A 7,426-nucleotide genomic window follows, 5' to 3' on the forward strand; every position below is an offset into this window, starting at 1 on the left:
GACTTCAAGGGCTGAAGACTTACCGCCATGACGTCACGAAGTGACGGCGGCGGCTGCTCGCCACCGAGCAGTGAAGGTTAACGTAGTAGCGTCTGCTATGCGCCTGTCCGTGTTTTTTCTTTTGTCGGTGTTCCTGTTTTGCGCCTAATAATTCCTTTCCCAGGAGTGATGGGATTGAGCGCAAATATTTACGGCCAAATAAACCTCACATGTTTTGACATCTTTCCCTTGCGTGAAGAGTGAAAGTGCGCTTGCACTTTTACTATAGGAATAGCAAGCTCTTCAACACAGTTTTGCTGAGCTCGTGCCCTGTATTTCAACTCGGTAATAACTAAGCAGAAATACATATAGGCAATGTCCAGAAACTTTACATAATTTTGTTCATCGGTTCTTGGGTTATCCATGCGGTAGGCACCAAAAATTTGCGACTAATTCATATATCGACCACAAAAGAGTCCGAATACGTAGTCACACCTCGAATTATCTTTGCGTAAAAATTCAGGAAAGTTCGAATGAAAAAAAAAACAACAACAGAAGAAACGATTCATAGGCACAAGAAAACGCTCGACGTTTAGTAGAACTACAAGGTTATCTGTTAGTGCGAAAATGTGTATTTTCTATACATTTCCCTTCTCGTGCTGTGCTTGCTAGTGGTAGGGAAAATTATTGACAGGTAATAAATAAAACACAGGAAATCTCATACCAGGTCGCGAGCATGCTTTATAAACGAACACGGGAGACTGATAACTAGAGACCGTATCATAGGCAAATGCCTATTTTGTTCCTTGGGCTCCTATGACGCCATTTTCATATATGAGCATAAATTAGAGGCTAAGAATGGCTTTTATAGTGCCTTTATAGTGCATATAAATGCCTATTTTTGGCGTTCGTGCCTAAATGCTTGCAAATGCCCATAAAGTCTTATTTTCGATATTGGTGCTTATATGAACACTATTTAGCCTCAAGGTTCGCTCTCGGGTGCAGTTTGAGACCGTTATTCATGTTACCGCGCAACATCGACAGTTTGGACCTGTGTGGTTCAACCTAGTCCTCTAGTTTCACCAACTCCCGGAAGCAGCAGTGAAGTGGTACACTCCGGCGAGCATTAGCCGCCGCGCTGACATGGCGCGAGCGGTTGGCAAATACGAACCCGTGTCGATGTGACTATGAGCTACAGTTCTTGCCCGTATGGGACCAGTATCATATTTCTTGAGTGTAGCGACACCGCGTGGTGTTCTTCAGTGGGTGCGTCACCAAAATCACACAAGCAACGACAACACCGCTGCCGCCAAATTTGATCTAGCCTTTGTTAGAAAACGTCAAGAATTGCCAGCACAGATCCCGGCCACTGATCCATCAGCCGACATTGATAGCACGGCAATCACGCAGCGTGAACTAGCGGACACCTCAAACGCTGCCAGTGAACGTCGTTACCCACAGGGACGGTGTCGTCCACCTGATCGATATGCGCCATAAACTTTCCAGACAATGCTTGGCAGGGGCCTAGCCAGAAATTTTTTTCGAGCGGCGCACCTCCTTGATCTGAAGTGGGGGTCGGGCAGGCAGATGTGATCGATTGTCATTTTGAGCTCTGTATGCCATGGCAAAAAAAATTTCGGAGGGAGGGGGGGGGACGTGCACGGGACCGGTGTGCCCTCCCCCCCCCCCTTGGCTACGCCCCTGATGCTAGGGGATCTCATTATGAGACATCCCCCCATACGAAGTGAGGGGAGATGTCGAATACTTGTACGCGTGTGCTCGCGTGATATCTGTCACGCGGCCCATATCAATTCACCCTCGCCCACGAGGTGTATAAAAGCGCTTGGAGCAAGGCTTGGCAGAGACATCTTTCCTTCGGCATTCCTTGGTTGTCGTTTTATTGTTTGCATGCAAATAAAGCATGTTTAGATACTGTTGGCGTCTTCATGCCCGGAGGTCCCAAGACAACAGAAACGATATAAAAAATATTGGTTCATAAAATAATGAAGCACTATACATACAGAGGTTTATGAAAAACAGGTTTATAAGCACAAACATGAAATAAAAGTTGTCATCGAAGGCTGCAACACTTGGTCATTTCTTGAAAATAGATATATAAAGTGTAGCGAAGCCTTGGTACTGAGTAATGGGTAGCGCTCTCGGCGCCTTCTAATGGGTCGTCGTCTTTGGTTTCTCCTGAAAGGACGCCGCTCGCGCAGAGAGCCCGTACTTTTGCCTTGACTGTCGGCATTGCGCATTGTCGCCGAGTGCCGTCCAATAAACACCTTAACAAAATCAATTATTACATGTTCGATGCGGTGTTAATGTTCTATTATACCGTTGTCTTGTGTTATAACTGGAGGTCAACGAAATAACTGATATGTATTGACCTTAAGGTCTCATTAATATTTCATCAATGAATTTCTAAGTGAATGACGGATTTCTGGTGCATAGAGATTGCAGGTTAACTCTGGTTAACAGGTCTGTTACTGATGTGCGGTCAACTGCTCTTTTGTGAATCATTTCCAGTTTATCGATATTCGTTTTATTATGCGGGTACCAGATAATAGCAGCGTAGTCTAACCTAGGATGAATAACAGATTTATATGCAAGGACACGTAGAGTTGGGGCAGCTAGTTTCAGTGTCAGCTATGAGTTGGCTGATGTTTATTCCACTGGAGGTTACTTCAATTGTCGTAATGCTAAATAAGGGGCTTTTTCTTGTAATTGTCATTGCTACTGTTTTTTTTTTCAAGATTAAGAGACACCTGGCAATTTTCACACCATGACACAACCTCCTCAAATGCTCGGTCTAGGAGCAGCTGACCAGAACCGTACGTACTTTCTCGAACGCCAGCACAAATACACCTGTGCTGAATTCTTTACTGATGCTTCGAAGTCTCAGACTGGTGTGTCCTGTAAACTCTAAATATTTTCACGCGTCAAGCGTGAAACGCGCTCCTCGGCGTCGTAAAATTGGTTTTGAGCACCACGTGACTCAAAATACGCGTTGTTTTCCACCAACCAAGTGTGACGCGGGTCGAGAGAAACCACATTCGCTTTCATTTACGTGACGCAAGATTCCATACGTGACAACCGGAAAACTCACGCATAGGAAAAAACAGCGCCGCCGATCGCACTTCTCTTCATCACGCGCATGTATATCCTGATACGTATCCCCAAGGGATACGACGTGTAACGTGGCCGTTACTCGCGTCTGTTTTGCTGCTGACTTGCGCTGCCTTTCTCTCTCTCTCTATTTTTTTGTGCTTTTTTCATGAGAAAGACTTGAAAGGTGGCGCTCGCTTCAGGCGGGAAAATGGGGTTAGAGCCGTTGGTAGCAGGCACTTAGTGCGCCGTGTCTACCTGCCTTTCAAGTGTGTACTGTGCGGAGTGCTCGCTTTCTGGTGGTTAAAAACGGCGAAGAAGGAACAACCTGACGAGTAATTTGACATCGATCGATCTGCGCGGTTCGCCTCCGGAATTCTCGAGCGACACGGCGCCACTTATAGTCAAACTCCATGATCCTGCTGGATGGCGTGCTTAACTATGGGCACTCGCTTGCCGTGTATGCTCGCTTGGAATATCTAGGTAAGCAAAGTATTTCCTAATGTCTGTGCTAATTATTTTTTTATTTATTTATTTACAAATACTGCAGGCCCTTCTCGGGCCCAAGCAGGAGTGGGTACATGAATATACAAAAACAATACTAACAACAAGAATGACAACTGTCGCCATCGTACATTACACAATACATGTTTACAATCAATAAGCAAAAAATGTCCTTCGCAATCCGGTACATAACAGTACCATAACAGTACGAAAACATCACATACAACAATTGAACACATCAGGCAAATGTATAAATAAGGCTAAGCAATACATAAGACTATGAGCTATTCCCGAACAATTTTCCAATTTCCATAAGCTATTTTCCGAACAACGACGTTTTTTGTGTATTGTGTAGATCTTCCTACCGAACTCTTTAACTTCGCATTAGTGTCAGGTCAAGTTATCTAAACACAGTACTCACAGATTGAAACGCGAAAATTTAGGGCTATGTAATGCACGTACTTCTGTTTTCAGCGTCTCCAGCTCGTGTCATATCGGCGTAATTTCGATTCGAACGCTTACATCAGAGCCAACATTACATTTTTGAGCAATTGAGCGAATATTTTGAGTCATCGTTTCAATCCGTGAGTATACATGCAGCTTCTATTTCACTTGGGCCGTGCGGTCGCCCGGGAGAGATGACAAGAAAGGAAGGAGTGTTGCTCTCGCTGCCGTGGCTGTCGTTTCTCTCGTTAGCCGTCGGGTTTCCGCGTATCGTGCGCGTTAGAGTAGCCGCATCGCGGTTCACGTCGGTGGCCATGTTCGGGCGAGTAGTAGCAACACCGCCTTTTTTCTCTCTGCCAGGTGACGTTGAGTTTACTCGCGTCTATTGTGGACCGAATAAAGTTGTTTCACTCACTCTGCAGACAATAGAAGCACACTATGAAAATGGAATTTATGTGCCCCGCGTGAAGGCACCCTTGAAAGCATCGTTTACACTGAGGAGAACGTCTCTTGTGGTGATATTACCTGCTGATAGGCTAACGAAGAACTGGTAAGGCAGTTTTACACCTCCTATGTTCCTCATTATTTGTTCACATTGCAATATTTGCGAAGATTTTGCTGGTGCCCAATATAATCTCAGCGTTTTTTGTTTGTTTTCTTAGTTTCTGCTAAAAACAGATTGCCATATTAAAATTATACTTGAATTTAAGACTACCACACTCGTTTGCTCTGTTCTTTGCAGGCCCACAATGCTGTTATAGGCCTAGTGCGCTGCAGCTTTGAACCTAGAGTGCCTCGATGTCCTCCTCGCCCGCCCCTCCGTAGAGAGTGGAGACATCCTTTGACTGAGCTCCTGTCGCCAAAACCAGTTTTCGTAGTGCTGTCCGCCATTTTCACGCCGAGTGCGCGTGTCGAGACGCGGCTACAGCGTGGCGGTAGTTGGCAGGAATTTGATGCGGGCTTAACTACGGCGTTCTTTGAGCGCTTTCACGCGAAATGCCTGGCTCCTTTATGCAGTGGCGTAGCCGGGGGGGGGGGGGGGGGGCACACCGGGCTCGTGCCCCCCTCCCCCCACCAAGAATTATTTCCTCATGGGATACAGAACACAAATGACACTCTACCCCACTTACCTGCACAGACCCAATATCGGATCAAAAAGGTGCCCCCCCCCCCGCCCGGAAAAACATTTCTGCCTACGTCACTGGCTGTGTGCCACTGTGCTCAAACCACTCGAGCAATGGTTGGCGACTGTTCAACTTACCGAATGACCCAAAAAAAGAACTGTCTCGGTGGCTAAGATCAAGCGCGACAATTGGCAGCCTACAAACACTTCGTCCCTGTGAATTGTGAGTATTACGCAATTCCCTCAAAATATTTCTTTATTCTGCAATATTTTTGTAGCACGAGGGTGGTGACTGAAAGATCTTCCCTCATACATCGCGTTCGGGAGGATGTTTCTTGATGAGATACAGCGTACGAAGTAATTTGCAAGTTACGCTAACTGTTAGCTGTGAGTGTAAAGCATTAAGAAAACAAATCCCATTGTGAAGCTCTACGCGTGTCTGTACCAGTTTTAGAAATAGAGTTCGGAATCCTAATTCGTACTCAGCGCACGCAAACTTGCACGTGACGTGGAAGACTACCGAAGCTGTTTCTTTTCGTAGGCTGGGACGGCATGCTGCGCGCTGTCTTCTCTAGTTATGGTAATGTGTTGCCGGTTGGACCGAGAGCGTATTTTCGATGAAATCACCCCTGAAGGTTGTGACTGCATACCTAAACAAGGTTCCGCGGCCGAAGTTGGCAGGATGCTGTCAGCGACACGAAGAAGCTGTGGAAAAGCTGCTAATTTCAAACTCCGCGAGGCTGAGGCTGCGCGTGCACCTGCGTCAAGTCGCGGCGAAGGGAGCTAATAGCTATGCAAGCAAGACATGTGCAGGAGTGAGCCTGCAGTGAACATTGAAATCGTGTGTTGGTGTATTAGGCACAACTGATACATTTTCGTTTCTCTATGTAATGTATATTTATTTTTTTTCTTCGCTTGTCAAGTAAAGCCGGAGAGGGACATGGCTATTTTATGTGTTGAAATTCATTAAATTGTCATTTTGCTAGCTTATTATCTTTTGCCTCAGGAGTTCTGCCAAATACGTGTGACAATTAAATAATAATAGATAAAGATATGCAATTGGATCAAAATACTGACAGCAATCACGTATTCATTGGTCGTTTATTAATTGGTTACCTTTACTGTAGACATTTCCTCAAGTAACTTTATCATCATTGCTGCATAATGACTGTTCTGAACCAGCACAGCTTCGTCGAGCAAATCTTCCTGAAGAGCGGAAATGCCAAGTAATATATGCAGATTCGAATCTCAATTACCCATTGCTCTACACTAAATCTTAAGCAACGCGTTATTTTACACCCGCAGAGAAAGATCAGCCGGTGTCAAACGACGCCGTTTCCGTTTTAATGTAAAGAAACTATCACGCCAACAAGCGGTCACAGGGCGTTTAGAGATGGTTTCAGGCAGCAGCATATCATCGCGTGAAGCGGCGAATTTCATAGTGCTGTTAGAAGTAAACTATCAAAAATAAGATTTAATAAACCAGCATAACACATTGATGCATTTCCGGAGTATTATAGTCTACGCAAAGCCTCCGTACAGCCTGCGAACAGCTCACGCGCGCGCCGTCAATGCGCCCCTAGATCGGAGCCGGCGTGAAAATGGCGGACGCCCTAGCAGACGACGCGGTTGTCTCCACTCCCTACGGAGCGGTGGGCGAGGAGGACATCGAGGCACTAAAAAGCCACCTAAACATCGCCCAATGTTAGCGGTGTAAGCATGTTTCATGTTGGCTACCTTGTGCCGCTGAGCAAAACTAGCGCCGTGGTGTACCCAGAAATTCCCTAGTCAAGTTGGCGAGAGCAGACGAGAGCAACGAGAGGCCGAGTTGAAACTTGAAGTTAGAGGCACTTGATGGCGTGTCTTCTTTAAAGATTTTGTGTATCTGTGTCATGCTTTGTTGTGTTACCTCGCGAGTGTTCGCTTAGAAGTGACTGAGATTGCTAAGACATCGACTCTGCTGTCAGTTTGGATGAAGCGCGAAAGACAGGGACAGAAAAGGCACTCATACAACCACACATACTGCGCTACGTGTGGGTGTGTGTGTGCCTTTTCTGTCCCTGTCTTTCGCGCTGCTCCCTTAGTTATGTTGAACCAACTAGCCAACAAGTTCACTCTTCAAGGTATCAGTGGTGTTCCGATGTAAGCGGCTGGTATAATTCAGTGCGCTCCAGAATGAGGGATTTGCCTTGTTAAGCTTCACCGCTGCACAGTGGCGTTATGCGAAGAAAACTAAACGTCACGCTGTGAAGCTCTAGCCCTTCGTGG

The sequence above is a fragment of the Rhipicephalus sanguineus genome, chromosome 2, assembly GCF_013339695.2.
Source record: "Rhipicephalus sanguineus isolate Rsan-2018 chromosome 2, BIME_Rsan_1.4, whole genome shotgun sequence".
In the NCBI taxonomy this organism is placed as follows: Eukaryota; Metazoa; Arthropoda; class Arachnida; order Ixodida; family Ixodidae; genus Rhipicephalus; species Rhipicephalus sanguineus.